General features: G+C 45.4%; 1 protein-coding gene across 4 annotated transcripts in view; it reads right to left on the bottom strand.

Moving 5' to 3' along the window:
- Nucleotides 1-13,063, bottom strand: part of Smad5 (SMAD family member 5) — a 44,047-nt gene extending 30,984 nt beyond the window's left edge. For 2 of the 4 annotated variants that reach the window (XM_050143825.1, XM_050143828.1), the window contains exon 1: nucleotides 11,132-11,288. The gene's annotated coding sequence lies outside the window, so the exon portion shown is untranslated. The other 2 variants (XM_050143827.1, XM_050143826.1) reach the window with 2 other exon arrangements.
- Between the last annotated feature and the right edge of the window lie 5,413 nt (nucleotides 13,064-18,476).

The raw sequence follows: 18,476 nt of genomic DNA, 5'->3' as shown, positions 1-18,476 counted from the left end.
TCCGGTTCGGGGATCTAAACCCAACTCCCTTTCTACTGCTGAGGACAGCAGAGGTCATTGCCCATCTCTCTGGAACAGGCACTCGTCCATCAGCTGTTTCCCCGGCCTTTGCCTTCTATGCTGGGATCACTCTAGCCCCTCCCTACTGTTTGCCACTTGGGCAGCCTCTTACAAAAAAAAAAAATCCTTTTAAATTGGGACTAACACCTAACTCAAACAAGGATCCAAAAGCCCGCAGCTTCTGCCACACACTCCTACCCTGCTACCCCCCTTCCCTGCTTCTCCAAGCTGTTTGTTGTTTGTCTCACTCTAAAATTTTTTAAAAATAAATCTGTTTCCCCTGTCCTTCCACCCTCCTGGCTTCTGCCACCTAACTATGCCAAAATTTTAAGTTGGTCAGCTAACACAGGTTTCTAAAAATGTTTTGTTTGTCTGTCAAAATGATGTGGCCACAGTATGTCTGTGTAACTTTATAAATGTTTCTGTGTGCCTGTGTGCTCGTTTTAAGGTTCTTTGACTTATTAAAATATTCCTTTTAATCTTTTTACTAGCATTGATAAACTGTAACTAATTGGATAAAATACACACCTAAATTTAGCTTATATGCCCAGTTTAAATAACAGGTAATGGTACCTAGTTCTCAGTGCCTTTACAGATCTAAGGGCATGGCATTTTAACAACAAGGGCTTCTAGCACAGACATGCAGCTTCTGCAGAATCCTTTAGTTCCTCCAAGAAGATAGAAGACCTTCCGCCTCCAGGCCTTGCCTCTGGGTTTGGTAAAACAACCACACAGCAAAAAGAGGCCTTTCACCTCTTCAGCTTCCTGGATGCTTCTTCACCCAGGGAATCATCCAAGACAGGTATGATCTTCCCCTCACTGGAAAACTCTTTGGGCCTCTTGTGCTCAGCAGCTAACAGCAAGCACTGCTTCTGAGACCACTGTTCTCCAAGGACTTTAAGAAGAGGATTTGGGATTGCCTGTGTAGCTAAAAAGGTGTCTCACTCTTGCTGATTTATCCTTCCCAGATCTGTCTAATGGCATCTGACAACGTAAGGTACTGTTAACTCATTATTTCACTTATGACATTTACTAAAGTTTCCTGCTAAAATACAGACAGGTGTGCCTCTTTAACAGGCTTCACAGTCCAGGACTAACAGGTTTCAGGTATGTCCTCAGAGGGTCAGAGTTCCCAGTTTCCTTTACCTCTTAACCTAAAACAATAGCCTTTGCTATGACACCAAGATGTAAATCTGTTCCAGTTCTCTTACAGGTTCCTGGAAAGCTTCTATTGCAGTATCAAAATCAGGTATGATTAAAAAAAAAAATACCCTAAAAATCTCCAGAGCCTTTTGCTAACCCCAGCCAGTTTCAAGTATATTTTACAGGTCACTCCTACTGCCTGGGCCAAGACCAACCCACAAACCACTCCCCAGACAATGCCAAAACGTCCTGTACCAGCTCCTGGGACTTCATCATTGGTACCAACTCTCCTGGATTAAGGACACCTGTCAACTAAAATCTGGTTTTAAAAAAATCCAGGGTGATCTGCTATTGTGCCCCATCCCACAGCTAGCCCCATTTCACAGGGACAATAATTACACTTTTTTTTTTCTCCTAGCCACCTGCCTTCTCATACTCCAGATGACAGCAAACCGGATGCCGCTCCAGCCACACCTCTCACTGAGCTTGAGCACACCAACTCCCAGCTCTCCCCTCACCCACGTCGCCCCATGCCCACAGGAAGTAGCCAGACTTGAGCCAATGCCCCTATATCCAAGGACTCCAGCTCAAAAGTGAAACCCCAGCCCTCTAACAACACCCCTATATCCGAAGGGTCTGGAATGTTAATACTGAGTTATACTCCAATTCCCAGCCTGCCAAGCACTGACTCCTCCCCAGGGAGGGTCAGGACCACTCCCACAGGGTATTAGGCTCACACAAGAAAAAGGAACACATGGTCTCTGGGTTTTGCATGGGCTCCTCTCCTTGCCTTGCTGTATGGTCCACCCAAGAGTGCCACATTTATTAAACATGGGCATTTTAATTTGGTCTAATCCGGTCTGATTGGAGTTCTTTGCGTCAGCAGGGCAAAATTTCTTAAGATTAAACCAAACAGTATTTCTGAGAGGAAAGGAAAATAAAACTAACTTTTAAAAACCTAAATACAGACATACCTCAGCCATATTAAAATCCTCACTAATAATACTTATATTATCAAAAGACATTCCTATTTCAAAATAATTTCCTCTAATTTACTTAAGGATACATAAACTTCTAGACTAAAATTAACTTTAAGAAACATCAATCCGAACAGACTGAAAATATTTCTATAGATGCCGCATTCTCAATCAACAGGAAATAGAAATCATGCACACAGACCTGCTTCTGAAGATATCAGGGATCGCTTTAAGCCTTTACTGAGTCTCTACCTACAAGCCACCACTCAACATCTAAGGAATAACCAGGACTGTGAGCCGGGTTACACAGCTGTCCATCATACAAGGCTGAAGGAGAAAATGAGGTGCCCTTTTCTGTGTCATTTGTAAAGGTGCTATAAAAGGGAAAGGTGCAGCGGTGGTCCAGGATCTTTCCAGAATAATTTAGCATAACAGACACCAGTTTATATGTAAACTATATAATTCTTTTCTTCTGTGATTATGAGATACATGTGAGAGAACAAGAAACAAAGAGGGACCAAGAAAGAGCAGTCAACGCACACCAGCTTGCCCTTACTACAAAAGCGGGGCTACATCTTAAGACAGCACAACTTCAGAAGCAATGTTCCTGATTCCCCATTCCTGAAAAGCCTCTTTCTTCCCAGACTATCTTTTGTTATCTGATTTTCAAATGCACCTTTTTTTCCCCTGTAAGACTCTGCTCAAGTACCAACCACTAAATTCCATCTCCTATCTCAGATTTCAGCTTTGGCTGTCATCCCAAGGAAGATAATTAAAAATGAAATTAATGTTTAAAAATAAATTCTTTAACTCACTCATTTCACAGTTACTATTTACTAGATACTGTTTATTCAAACTAAGAATAAAACATTCATTAACTCACTACTTATTAAGGCATTATTATGAGCTGAGAATATAACAAGAAAGAGGTATGGAGGCACAACTTTTAATTCCAGCACTCAGGAGACAGAGGCAAGTGAATTTCTGAGTTTGTGGCCAGTTTGATCTACAGAGTGAGTTCCAGTACAGTCAGGAATACAAGGAGAAACCTCGGGGCAGGGAGGAATCAAAACCCCTTGTCTTCTAGTAACTTATATTTCAGTGGTGGGAAGCACACAATGTAGTTAGTAACATTTTTGCTAGGCAACAGCTGGCAGAATATGGTGGGAAGCTTATATTCCTAGCAGGACTGCCCACAAATTCAAAGTTGGTTAGATCTACATAGTGAGTTCCAGGCTAACCAGGGCTGCATAACAAGACCCTATATCAAAAATCCAAAACTGTTAAGAAGGGGGGAAAAAAAACAGATGGTGGGAGAGGAGAGACAGAGATGGGTTAACAGGGAGTGTGAAGAGAGGCAGTTTTCCAATAAGATGATGGGGATGGGCCTTGCTGAAAAAGTACCAAATGAACCAAAATTATAAGGAAACGGGGGAAACCATTAAAAGGCAATACAAAGACCCTAAAGGGGGTGCACTCAAGGAACGCAGTGATTCCTGGGAATAAAGTGAGATAATAAAATAAGGCAAAAAGGTAAGGATTGGGACCAAAGAGGGAAGCAAGGCAGACCAGCCACAGTGGCAGGAAGAGAGTGCGTCAAATACGGACTGGCTCAGAGAGCTGAGGAGGCACAATAGCTGATTTATATTGTTGAGAATTATCCTGAGACCAGGCATGTTGGCCCACATCTATGATCCCAGCACTTGGGAGACAGAGGCAGGTGGATCTCTTCATGTGAAAAGCCAGCCAGGTCTACATAACAAATTCCAGACCAGCTAGAGATAAACAGACACTGTCTTAAAAACAAAACAACAGACTGTGGCTAGTGTGCTGAGAGTTGAAGTAATCTAAGTAAGAGGAACTGGCAACTACTGCCAGGGTGATAGCGCTGGTGTGGTGAGAAGCAGGCAGAGACAGCAGGATCCCTGATGGAGAGATATGAGTTGTGTGAGAACAGAAGTCAATAAAGATTCCAAGGTGTCAGTCTGAGCAGCTGAAAGAATAGGGTTTGTCATCAACTGACTTGGAAAAGGCTGATAAGCAGTCTAAACAAAGATCAGGACTTTAATAGTATACATATTAAATGTAGGAATAAAATGTTACTAAGCTTCAAGATTTCAGTATCATATAAGTCATAGTAACACTGATTAGTAACTCAAGGGTTCAGGTCTTCACTCATCTTGACCAATGCAGAACCCACTCTCCATCACCCTCCCCCAGACACAGAGTTCATGCTCAGACTTCTCAATTCCTGGAAAGAGCAGCTCCTTCACTCTCTGCTCCAACATTCCTTACTGCTCTTCAACTCAAATTAAAATGCAAAGCAAACTCTTGACAACAACATCCCATGCAAACCGACGTTCCATAATGACCCACAATTCCCCATCACAAATGCACACATATCAGACAAGTCTCACAAGCACAAAGCCAGTGAACCACATCCCAAGACCAACTCTTAACAGCTGGGTTCTCACTTCCATAGTGATTTCATGTCTGCTGAGTGGGAGTGTGGCTGAATGCCCTCTCCATAATCCATGCATTTCCAGGGTATCTGGGTTTCTTGACAGGCAACTATGCTGCCAGGCTAGCCTTCAACCCATCTCAGAGAACTCGTATTACCAAGGGCTGGGAATGGGTTGGGAATGAAAGCATGTGTTACTCTACCTAGCTAACACATTAGCTGTACACGGTCTCACATGTCCTATATGCTTCCAATGCAGAGGAAGGCCTGACTTTCTATTTCAAGGTCTTCTGCACAACTCTTTCACAGACTCCTTTAAGTTGTGGCTTACGGATGTGAACTGATGGTTCATTATGACAAAACTTTCCTGCATTCTTTACACTGAGAGTGAGTCACCTACATGGATATTCAGAAATAAGATTTAGCAGTTTCCCTACATTCCTTAAATACACAGGCATTTTCCACATGTATGAATTCTCTTATGAGAGGCAGCAATACAATACCATTTTTTCCCCAAAATTCTTCATAGGCATCTTGGGGCAGGAGAGATGTCTCAGAGGTTAGAGAAGCATATTGTTCTTGCCGAAGATCCTAACCCCCACCTCAGGTGGCTCACAAACACCTGTTAACTACTCCAGCTCCAGAAGATGACAGCTGTCGCCTCCACAGACACCTATAGTCATGCACTCAGACACACACATACACAAGAGAGAGACACACAGAGAGAATAGAGATAGAGAGGGAGGGAGGGAAACAAAGAGGGAGAGAGTTAAAAATAAATCTTAAAAAAAATAGCCAGGTGTGGTAGTCCACACTCTGAAAGCAGAATGGTCTCTATGAGTTTGAGCCAGCATGGTCTACACAGTGACTTCCATGCCAGCCAGGGCCAAACAGTGACACCCTGTCTCAAAAACAAAACAAAACCTTCCCATATTTCTAGTAGGAATCCCAGGTGAGTTTGAGAACCAAGAAGTTGAGAAACAAACAAGTAGAAGCAAGCCACCTGCAAACACACACCGAGTTAACTTTCCAGGTTAACCAGGATGAAGCTTTAGAAAATCTTTCCCTCTGGTTCTAACATAGACAGCAGCCACCAAGGATCACAGGAACAGACCCCAGCACCACTGCCTAGGCTTTAGTTCTAATGCTTTAGAACGTGTAGGCTGCAGCTACGACTGCTGCAGAAGAGCCGAAAGAGAACGGGAGGACACACAGCTTCTGCAGACTCAGAAACTCACCAGCTCTACAGGAAGATCTAAAGGGAAGGAAGGTCACACGAGCACTCAAACTGCTTTCCTAGAGAACCAGCTCTGACTCTCAATTTCAAAAGCACTGGAGAGACAGCTCAGCTGCTGCTGCTCATGCAGAGGTCCCAGGTTCAATCCCCAGAACCCACACAGCAGCTCACAACCAAATGTAACTCCAGTTCCAGCATTCTCTGGACTCCTTGGACACCAGGCACATACACGCAGGTAGAACACATAAAAAGATTACATTTTCAAAAAGACATCCAAAGCTCTAAACAGCTCTCAAAGCCCTCTGGATGATGAACATGGGTCCCGACACTTCTCAAAGCACAGTCCTGCTCATTCTTTTGTGCCCCCAAATGTCCCTCCTTTGAATCGCCCACATCCAGACTTCTGTTTCCCAGCTTTTAACCACTCTTTAGGCTGCAGCTGCTTCTCTGAGTCCTCTAATTAAGCAGAGCCTGATCTAGATGTATCGCTCACCCTCACAGAGCCTGCAAGACTCCTTGCCTTGCCACCAGAAGTAGACCGTGCTTGTACAGGCTTGCAGGCACAAGGCCAGAAACAGAGCTGGCCAGTCTCCTTCACAGTGCTCTCCTTTCAATTACAACAAAATCACTGCTGCTCTTCATGAGCCTCTGAAGCACAGAAAGCCGAAATCTACAGCATCCACTCCAATGCTACTGTGCTGTCCTCCAGCACCGCATGTGTACCTGAGAGTACAAGTACCCCCCTTAATAGAAGAGAAGAAAACAAACAAAAACCAGTGCTGGCTAGCCCTTCTGTTCTGTCATTTAATCTGCACTCAAGCTGAAAAGTGCAAACAGTCAGTGAGTTAACTAGACTCTCACCTAAGAGAACAGGAAAATGCAAATACGGCAAGACTACAGACAGCTCAGAAGTATTTCTGCACTATCCCTTCTTCCCAGGAACACACACCAGGATAACTAGACCTCCAGTGAGGCAATCCACCACCAAGGGAAAAAGGCAAGACCCTAGTACTTCAGGGAGAACAGAACCCCTGTGATCACACACATACTCAGAGAGCAAAGTTAAATTTGCACAGTGCCAGCCTCTTCCTGAAGCATATTCTGAGAAGGCAGAAAGGACACTTGACATTTGTGGCTGCTACCTTTTCCATTCCGTCCAGCGTAACAAAGTAACATGCAGGAAATCAGAAGGAAATGCTCCAGTTAGAAACCTCAAAAAAGATCAAGATATTTCCAAATTCTCATGGAATGCCAAACTAGAAAATACAGATACACTACAGGTAAAGACTGTGCTCACAAAGGATTCAGCACAAAAACTATTTACAAAACGAAGTAAAATTATAGGCTCATGTAAGAGAACTGTCCTTATTAACTCTTTCTTCCAAAAAAAAAAAAATCTCATCAAAATTAAGACACAGTAAATAAGGGCAAAGAGAAAAGCTACTGAAAATACTTCTGGTAAAACTAAACCACAACCTCTAACCTGGCTGGGGGAAAAAAGTGTGTGCCTGTGTATGTGTGTGGGCATATTCACACATCTATCAAAGCTACACAGCACCCAGAACTAGTGATTAATTATGAAAAGCCTTAATGTTCTATAATTACATCATCCCAAGTTATGAAACAATAAAGATTTAAAATATGTGACCTATGAGATTTGGAAATTAGTCTGTAGTGCATGCCTTTAATCCCAGCACCCAGGAGGCAAAGGCAGATGGATCTATGTAAGTTCAAGCCCCGTCTGGCCTACATAGTGAGTTCCTGGACAGCACTACATAGTGAGACCCAGCCAGAGCTACATGAGACCTTGCCTCAAAAAAAATAAACAAATAAAAGATTGAAAAATTCTAATAATCTAGTTTTAAACAATTCTTCTGAAAGACTTCTAAATGCTGATGGTTCCATTTAGTAAACATACACACTACATTCAAGTTTTGGTTGGAGGTAAAGGATGTATAGTAATAGCAATTAGCTAGATGACCTTGCCCTGAAAATTCCAACTGCTAATAGTCCACTAAGTTCAGAAGTAGAAAAACAAGGTGAAAGAAGGCACAGGTCAACCCCCCAGGGCGGGGAGAGGAGAGGCGCTACACCATCTTTCTGGCTAGAGAGGACCTTGAGTCTGTAACAGGCTTTCCACATCCCACTTTCTCAGTTCTCTTCCAGACCGACACCTAGTAAGATAAGAATCATTCCTCAGGCTACTACTGTCCATTACAAGATGGGAATCTTCTCCAATATCCGACCTCTTCAAGGTATGCTGGCAAATCATAGAACCCAAGGTGCCTACACCATGTTCTTAATACAGAGAGCACTTACAGGTAGGAACATACAATAGGAATAAATATAATGTGGAGATGGATAAACCAGGGGAATGAAGGCCCTGAAATTAGCTCTGATGTGGGTCTCCTTGCCCAAAGCAACACAAACGCCTGGCAATAAAAAACATTGGTAAGTTATAAACAACAAAAAAAGAGCTTTCTTGATTCACACTACACAAGTATTGGTGAATTAAAACTTACACAACAAAGAATATGCATATGAAAGTGATTTTATATTAAATTTTGATACAAGCTACTAAGAAGTAAAACACTATCATTTTACTGCCTTATCTTCAAAACACTAAAATGGAATTTGTTCAATCAAGCCGCCAATCTGTTTTCAGCAAAGAGAACACAGTGCCTCTGTTTAACACGAAGGACAAGAGCTCATCACTGCAAACCATGCTGTTTGGGTCTACCATGAAAACAGGAAACAGGCAGCCCAGGTATAATTACAGCTGTAGCCTAATGTGCCTTCAGGTTCAGCCAGGAATGAAAGCCCACGAGAGTAAGTAGAACTGACTTGCCTCTCTCCTTGCTACAGAAGGCAACTTTTAATAACACTCTCACAACATGTTACATAACCAGCACACAACAATCTGATTCAAACCTCATTAGCAACATTCTGCCACTGTCTCACACTGCAATTCATGGCTGACTCTGCCAGAGGGAAAAGAAAGGCAACACATCCATCTACCCATTTCTGTGGTGCCCACCAGAGTGAAGCAGGTAAGCACAGCGCTGCACAAACCACAGACACATTTTACTCCCTCTCCCAGTTCACTGACTTCTTCCTTCCTTCAACTATCTATCCCATATCCCATGGATGCATGGAAAACTTTATCTGTGAGGTCGGTGCAGAGCGGTCTGCAGGCTCCCACCAGCTAAAAGAGCAAGCCAAACAATCCAAACAAACAACCAAGTGTGAGGGTGCGGGCTTGTGATCCTAGCCTTTGGGAGGTAGAGGTAAGAGTTCAGGGTCATTCTGGACTACACAGCAAGTTTGAGGCCAACCTGGGCTAGCTGTCTGCAGAATGGAGGAGGAAAGTCAATTGAGAAAATTCGTCTATGACCTAAAGTGACCAAACAATGGATGGCATTTGCAGCAAAGACACAGTAAAGGCTTCCGTGGTAACAGTCGTGATCTGAAAAGACTGAGAGGGGGAGCAGTAGAGGAAGGAGAGCTGCCCCAGAGATCACTGTGTAAGCAATCAAACAAAATGAAAGGTTTTTCACACAAGGCCTCACTAGGTAGCGCTGGCTGGCCTGGAACTCAGGCAGATCTACCAGCCTCTGCCTCCCAAGTATTGGAATAAATTTAAGGTTTGAGCCAGCATGCCTGGCCAAAAAAAAAAAAAAAAAAAAAAAAAAAAAAAAAAAAAATCTGAGCATAATATATAAACGTTATAAAGGTTATATTTTGATAAACTGTTGCTTCTCAGTTGTGTTGGATATTTTTATAACTTCAGGGTTTCTTTTTAGAGGGGGAAAAATGTTACCAAATGGGTAAAAGGAAGAATAGAATTTGTTACTACTGACCCACTGACTTTCTCTACAAAATCTGAAACAATCTCAGGACAGAGCCTTTGAGTGTGAAACTGTCCTGTCTTGCGGCATGTGGGCACTGTTTGCATACAACAGGCACTATAGGCTGGCATTTGGCAGAAACATTCAACTAAGCCTACTGGGTTTTCAGCTTCAAGTTAAAATGAAAAGCTACCTCGCTAGTGGTAACTCCCATACACTAAGGACATCCAAGTACTCTTTGTTTAAAAAAAGAAAGACTGCCAGACCAGACCGGTGATGGCTCACCACTGCAATCCCAGCACTTGGAAGGCTGAGGCAGGAGGACTGGCTGGAGTTCAAGGTCTGCACTGAAAGACCCTGTCAGAGAGAAAAAGAACATCACGTGTACCCTTTTCTCTTAGCTGCTGTAAAGCCAACCAACAAAGTCCACTGATTCCCTTCTCTGTTGCTAGGTAGGAACACACTTGATAGCGCTAGGCAACAGGGGTGATGTGACAAACGCCACTAGACTTCAAAACTTTTTCCAAAGAAAGATAAACAAGATATACTTAGCACCACACCCATTTAGATGCAAACGCGGCCAGGAGTACGCCCCCCACCTCCAGCTGCCCAGGAAACATTGTCTTTACAATCAAGATAAAGATCGGGCCTAGAGTGTTCGGCCAGTCCTGGCTCCCAGGTTGGCCCGGGCTCCATTCGCCGGTGCCATCCAAACCGAAGCGGGACAGGCGCTTCGGATAGCTGGCACACCTCCAAATACCTCGACTATTCTCGCCAGCTCTTTCTGCAACCAAAATGTCCAGGCTACTGAGCATGCTCCGACCTCAGACGGGCGCCACGGGGGAGTTTTCAAAGCTAGGCTCGCACCTCGGCGCCGCACCAGCCTCGGAAAAGCGAAAAGGAACCGGGCCAGGGGGTGGGGGGTTGAGAAGGCACTGGGGCACGCACGCCCGAGGGAACCACCGGGACCGGCCGAAAGACAAAAGCTGCGTCAGTTCCTCACGTAAAGTTTGGCGAGGCGCGAGGACCTCGGCGACGTCCCCAGAGCGCAGGGCGAGCGGGCGGAGGGCGGCCCCGGACGGGCGGGCGACAGCCGGGTGCAGGGGCGGGTCGCCGCGGGCCGGAGTGTAATTCCCACCGATAAGCGCGGATCCTTATCTCGAGCACACAAAGCGGCGGGGCGCGGGCTCGGCCTAGGCCGTCTGCACTGCTCGGTGGCGCGGCGAGGTGGCGGGGGGCCTCGTCGGGACCGTGGAGGGAGCCGTGGCCTCCGCGGCAGCCAGGCCTCCCCCGCCGCGCAGCTCGGCGCCCCGTCCTGTCCGGTCTCGCGCGGGGACCTGCTAGGCCTCCGCCCGTTCCCGGCTTCCGCCGCGCGTGCCCCTCCGCCCCGGGGCCCCTCACTCACCTCCCCGCCGTCCGGGCGCGCTCTCCTCACGCCGTCGCTGCGCCGTGCACGCGCCGTAACTTTATTAGCAGCTCGGCCGCGGGACAAGCGTACGGCGCCCGCTCGCCCGCCTGCCCGGGACCCGGATGACGGGGGGTGGGGGGGTGGACGGAGGGCCAAGGCGGCCGGCCGGCGCATGCGCGTCGGGAGTGGCCAAGGCCTGGCTTACCCTGTCGGTGCACGACCGGCCTGAGCGTGGCACTGGGCTCCAGGCGCTGCACCCACGGAACTGACCCGCCTTCTAACCAAACAGTTGTCCTCGCCGTGGACAACGGGGGACCGCTCTCGCCTATAGAAAGCGTTGAAAGGTGTCTTCAGCTACAACTTCGCCTCTTACGTTGACGTGCGATATAAATCCTAACTATCATACAGCTTGCTAGATGCAGCCAGACCGTGGCGCCCGAAGGAAAAATGCTCTGCAGAAGGAGACCGTGCTAACCCGGAGCTCAGGAGAGATCGTCCATTTCTCAGGATACAATCCCAGCTGTCTAAGGGACACCGCCCCACATCTGGAAGCAGGGAGTGTCTTGGGTGCAAGTGGAGGCGTGGAGGTGCACAGCCTGTCCACAGACTAACGCCGTAATAATCGGGCCGTCTGGCTCCTCTTTCCCTCCTAATTCCCCAAAGGGTCAGCATTCCCAGAAATATGATATCTGTACTAGGGCACCCGATTTGCACAGCAAGGGAAAGCTTTTAAATAATTCTGTGTCTATTTTTTAAAGTGTTCGAAACTGGTTGTGTTGTTTTCTTGCTAAATAAGTTGGAACTATTTTTAAATCTTCTCCAGTTAATCCCACCCTCCAATACCATTGGGTTCAAAATTCTGTAGACCCTAAATCTGACAACTTCTTGTCGCCTTAATGCCACCTCTGCGGCCTAAACCGGGGTCACCTCGCTTGATACACAAATGGGCCAGTTTCCGTGTTGTTCCAAGTTTCCGTGGCTTCTTTCCAACGCTGATGATGCTTGATCGAAGCAACCATCTCAAATGGTGAGAGAAGCGAACTGGGAGGGAGCTGGGTAACCAGAGAGCATCTATCCACTCCTGTACTAAGAAGAGTAGCTGTTGTTGGCTGTAGCCAGCCATCAGCAGGAAGAGGTATAGGAATAAGGACCCAGTATTGGCAGATCTTCTGGCTTCACAAAGAAGATTGGAAATTTATCTTTTTACACGAAAGGAAATTCTCACATTTATCCGCTCAGCCTCTTTGTCCCTTTCCACCCCCTCCCCTTCTCTTTGACATTGAGAAGACTCACGCCAGCACAAGCCAAACAAAACACACCCATGGTCCGGATTTAGCCTGCTGGCCCTCAGTTTGCAATCTCAGGTCTCCATCTTAAAGTTCTTTACTGCATCATAAACTGTGAAGGAGGACTCCATGTGCCTTGACTCTCTGTCATGCTTACTGGTTCTTTGTTGTTAAATACAATGTTTCCAGCCCTTGGAAGGCATGGATTCTGGAGCCTGGCATGGATTTACAACTCTCAGAAGTACCTATAACCGTAGCGAAAGAAATGCCCTTTATTCAGAATTGATGTTTGCAGAGGATCTTGTTGAATACTGTGTGTGTGCCAGCGACCCTTTTCCCTTCAAGCCACTAGTAAAAATCCTTCCACAAACAAACGTGTGCATATTTGTAAGGACAATTGGTGAGGCTTGGAGTCCTTTCCAGAGTCACACGAATAACCCTAAAACCAAACGTTTTACTTCCTCAATTGTGTATCTGCACAGTGATCCAATCAACCAGACTCTAGGCTCCCAGATGGTTTGGGGCACTCAGGCTAGGCCTTCAGTTGCGAGAGATAATAACACAGAACGGGGGAATGGAGAGATCAGCAGCCAAAAGAACTCTCCCAGAGAACAGAGACATGACCTAAGCTTCACAGGGTGTAGAAATCAGAGGGCCTACTAGCTATCCAAGTCATAAGGAACTCGAGCTTTGGGTAATCAGCTGACTCTAAGCACAAAAGGAGGACAGGCTGATCTGAACAGATATATGCTGTGGGACATCAGGATTTGTAAAAAAAAAAAAAAAAAAAAAACAATGGTTTTTGAGACTAGATGCTCACCTGATGGAGATCCCCTGACACTCGCCTCGGTGTTTGATTTTTCTTTACTGGGAGAGACATCTATTTCTGAATCACTAAGGCCTGCAGTTGCCAACCAGGAATGGCTGTTCCCTAGGAAATACCTAGCAGTTTGAAGACTTTCTCCATTGTCCCAGGCAGGGAGACCATGGGAACCCAGCAGGTAGAAGCCAGAGATGATATAAGCACCCTAAATGTCTAGAAGGCCCTTCTTCCACTGAGAACTACCCAGCCTGGGTGTTAAGGTGCAAAGGCAAGAAACCTCAACCCCAAATGGTTTGTATTTGATTAAGTTCATTTTAGGAAAAAAAACTGGGCCTTTTCTTTCCAATTCCTCTCAATAACCAATGAAGTCAGTCATTTGGTAAATGGAATTAGCCTCAAGGGCTTATTAATGTTCCAACCCACCTTCAATTTTTCCAGACCCAAGAAGTAAACAATTTTCAGGAAAATTGGGGAAACACATGGATCATATTTTCTAAAGTTTTATTTTAAAATATAAAATAATTAAGACAAGATGGTTTTAGTTGAAAATTATTAATAAATACTTGAAGCCCACAATTCTGCTGTAACTTAGAAGTGTGTCACTAAAAACACCTACCTATACACAAGTGTAACTAGAAGAACTAAGTGTTTGGAGGTGTCACGCAACAAAAACATTCCTGAGTGACACCATCAGAGGCGTCAATAGCCCCCAGAGACAACACCATCAAATGTATCTGTATCTCCATAGCCCCCAGAGACAACAGCATCAGATGTATCCATATCATCATATCTCCCAGAGACGACACCATCAAATGTATCCATATCTCCATAGCCCCCAGAGACAACATCATCAGAGGCATCTGTATCTTCATAGCCTCCAGAAATGTCTCCCTTCCTCAGACAGTTATGGAAAGTAGGCACCAGAGAAGAAATGTCCAAACTTATATGCATTCTCCAGACAGCATCCTTAGATAGAATAAAGCCTCCATTTCAAACTCTGAGAGTTCATTCTCTGCATGTTCTTCCACTGGCCAACTACCCCCAGGCTCTGTCCCTAGTACTAGAAAAAGTATAGGAAGCACAGCTAAACCAAACAGAGTTCCCAAACCAACGAGGCTCCAAAGAAATGGCACCTGAAGACACCCCACAGGCCAGAGGTGGGGAAGCAAACAGCAATACATAACATAGACGGTCAAAAGAAACTTTATGTTTCTTTTTAAGAGAAACCAGGCTGGAGAGGTGGTCCAGCTGACAAGAGCACAAACTGCTCTTCCAGAGGGCCTGAGTGAGATGCCAGAACCCATTGGGATGGTTCACAGCCACCTGTAACTGCCACTCTAGAGGAGCCAATAGCCTCTTATGGCCTCCGTGAGCAATTGCATTTACATGCACAAGCCCATGATAGATATGCAAATATACACATAATTAAATATAAAAATAAACCTTAAAGAAGTACAGAATAAACCAAAGGGCCACACCAACAGGAGATTACACTGAAATAATTTTTATAGAAAAATTGAAAGTATTTTCCAGTAAAATTCTAGTGTTCTTGTGTAGAAGACTTCTACATTCATCAGTAAGCCAGGCATAGCAGCATACACCCGGACTCCTAGCACTGTACAGGTTGAGATGGGAGGATTGTGAGTTCAAGGCCAGCCTGAACTGCATCATGTGCCCCTGTTTCAAAAATCAAAAAGAACCCATAGACAAATCTATTTTCATAACTTGGAAGGTGAAGCCATAACACACAGTAAGAGGAGGAGGAAGAAAAGAGAGGATAACAGCTGTGTCCACTCAAAGCCCAGGAAACTATCAACCACAGACTCTTTGAAGCTCCAGCAATGACAGCAGAGAATCCCCGAGCCCCTGTGATTATTGAGAACATTTTTTGTGTATACCTGTGTACAAATCTTCTGAAGAAAAAATCCATGGCTTTCACCAGACTCCCGAACGACTTCCTGACTTCCACATTCTTGCAGACACTCAAGACAGCGGCTGCTTTACACATGGTAAACAGCCAGTGTGTCTATGTTAAGTTACAGCTTCTTTCCTTTTTCACTTAGCATAGTTAGGAGACTCCTCTCTGGGGAAGGCGGCTTCATGTAGAATGTAAGAACCTGGCCTGCCTGTCTCCAGCCATCTGCTACATTAAAGAAGACTCTCCATGGCTGGAATCCAAAACACAAAATTAAAAGGGTTGCTTGCACCCAGAGTCGTAAAACAAAGAGGCTTTTGGGGCTTGGAGAGAAGGCTGCCTCTTCCTGCCTGGAGCAGCATCTGCTGTCTCCTGCTGGCGAACACTCCTCAGTTAACTCTGCTAACTCCCATGGTTCTGCTTTCTCGGCTTACATCCTCAGAGACCCCATCTCAGGAGTCAAACCGCATGTGTACCTCACTTCAAACCCAGAACAGCAGGTGAAAATCAGGAGTGGGACGAACTGAAGAGAGGGAGGAAGAAGATAAAAGACTCATGTCTCCAGGACGGCCTTTGACAGTGTGGAATGTTAACCGCAAGAGCCCTGAAGTCGGAATTCTTGATTTGAAAAATGGCCGTCTAACTTTTACCTGGGTGACCTTGACAAGATTTCTTAGCCAGTTGGGTCTTTTCACCTACAAAACAGGAGATAACAGGAGTAGTGAAGTAATACAATCATCCCGAAGATTAAACTCACGGAGCCTTCAAGGCACCCACAATGCCTGACACACAGCAAGTGCTACGCAGTGTTTGTTTTGAAAACACCCACTTCCTGCTGACATGCCAGATAATTCCAAAATATTCTCAGCAAATGCATTAGTTACATGAAATGTGTTCACCTTATAGATTAATAAATTGTCTTTTCCCTGTACTGTAGTAAGTAATTTTGTTCATTTGAGGGTCTCTGATACCATCTGTTACAAAGAATGCACAGACACACACACACACACACACACACACACGCGCGCGCGCGCGCACGAGGAAAGTGTGTATCATATACAAGCTAGGCAAGTGTTCTAGCAGCAAGTTATACAATTCCTAAACTGATGTGTCCATCTTGACTGACGGACTCCAGATCTGTAAACCACCTTCCCCTCCCAGCTTCCCTACGGCAGGGTAGTAGCTGCAGGGTTATTTTCTGCTTTCCTTCCTCCGGGTGCTCTTTCTCCTTCCTCCTTCATGACAAATTGCCTTCCTACTTTGACCACAGTGGGCATTGCCGATCTGAGAGGTGGGGTACCTGACCTCTTAGTACCCTAGCAATCTAGGTCATTGTGATTCGCTCACCATTGGACAGTAAACTAAGGGACACATACCATCACTTAGGTCCATGAGAGATGTCTGGATGTTGATAGAAAAAAGTCCCCCCTCTGACTGTGAATGCTAGTTCTGGGACTAGCAGGGACCTTCTTGACACCATCTGGAGGACGTCTGTTTGGAAACAAAGCCAACAGAGAGACTCAGAGCTGAGAACAAAACGCTGCAGCAACTCCTCGCCAGATTCTTCTGAGTTTCTGGATCCAGCTTCACTTGAGGTGTCTCAAGATCCTCCTGAGACTTTCCAACTACTTCAGTCACTCCAGTCTGCTCCTGTGTGTGTGCGCACGCGCGCACATATACACACATACGTGTGCATGAGGACCATTCTGGGAAGTTAGTTCTTGCCTTCCACCCTTGATTTGAGGCAGGGTCTCTGGTTTGTTGTTGATGTCCTGCTCTGTGTAGTCTGGGTCTCTGAGGTCAGGTCATCAGCTTTGGGCAGCACGCCCTTTGACCTCCAGAGCCTTCTCCCCAGTCCCCTGCAGTTGGCTTTTGTTTCAGTTAGTTACGCTTCAGTTAGTTACCATGGCAATCTCACTGAACCTGTTAGGTGCAGATCTGACCTCCTAATATTTGACCTCCTGCCTCCCTCCACTGCCTAGTCCCACTCCAGTCTTCCTCTCTCAGGAGATGGCAGTTACATCAGACAATCAATCACTCAAGTGATATCTACATGACTGACATACATGTCTTCTCTCTGTGTGTGCTGTGGATGCCTGTGGCATCTTTCACTAGTGATGATGGGATTTGTTTCCCGGACTCTTTGGAGTCAAATTTGCCAGGATGACTTTTGGCAGGGAACGTGATATAATACAGTTGGTCAATGTGTTTGATGCTTCTAAGTGGTCATTTGTTACCCATCTTTAGATCAGTCCCAGAGCCAGGCATCATGACACTCACTTGGAATTCCAAAACTCAGGAGGCAAAAGCAGGTATGTCTTAAGTTTGAGGCCAGGCTGGGCCCCAGGGTGAGGCCCGTCTTCAAACAAAACAGAGCGGAACCAATATCAGCAGCTCCACAGCTGCTCAAGCAGATTCAGACCCATGTGTGAGAAAACACAATGTCTTGTTCCTCGACACAGAGACTGGGGTGCTCTTGGTTGTTTCTTTACTCTTTTGGTTTTTGGGGGGGGGCTACCACCCAGCTTCCAAATAAATCATACATGGAGGCTTATTGTTAATTATAAATGCCTGGTCTTAGCTTGGCTTATTTCTAGCCAGTTTTTCTTAACTTAAATTAACCCGTCTACCTTTTGCCTCTGGGTTTTTTCCTTTCCTTACTTCTGTGTATCCTACTTTCACTGTTGCTCCGAAGCTGGCTGGGTAGCCGGCCCCTAGTCCTCCTCTCTTTGTTCTCCTGCTCCTTGATCTCTCTTTCTCCTTCTATTTATTCTCTCTTCCTGCCAGCCCTGCCTATCCCTTTCCTCCTGACTATCGGCTGTTCGGCTCTTTATTAGACCAATCAGGTGTTTTAGGCAGGCAAAGTAACACAGCCTCACAGAGTTAAACAAATGCAACATAAAAGAATACAACACTTCGCATCATTAAACAACCGCATAAGTTCCACAGCATAAATGAACGTAACACATCTGAAAATAATATTCCACAACATCGGGGTTTGCCCTGTGGTGACAGTCAACCAAAACACTCTGTACTTACTCCTAGCTTTTGCCTTTTTATTTATTTATCTATTCCTAAATTCAACAGGATGGTAAACATTTATTAAACACCTCTCAGGTATCAAGCATGCTTTAGGCATCAGGGATGAGAAATTAGATAAAACAAATAAATATCTAAATTGTTATGCAAATAGATCATTTTTAAAGATGTAATATTGTTTTTTAAAACTGTGTGAGGTGTGAGGATTTGTACACACTAAGTATAGTTGCCCAAGGCGGGCAGATGCATCTGACTCTCCTGGAGCTGGAGTTATAGGGG

Source organism: Alexandromys fortis, unplaced genomic scaffold (assembly GCF_014885135.2).
Source record: "Alexandromys fortis isolate MF-2015 unplaced genomic scaffold, M_Fortis_MF-2015_v1.1 scaffold_1, whole genome shotgun sequence".
Classification (NCBI taxonomy): Eukaryota; Metazoa; Chordata; class Mammalia; order Rodentia; family Cricetidae; genus Alexandromys; species Alexandromys fortis.
The sequence above is the reverse complement of the archived record's forward strand: the minus strand, read 5'-3'. Positions and strand labels throughout refer to the sequence as shown.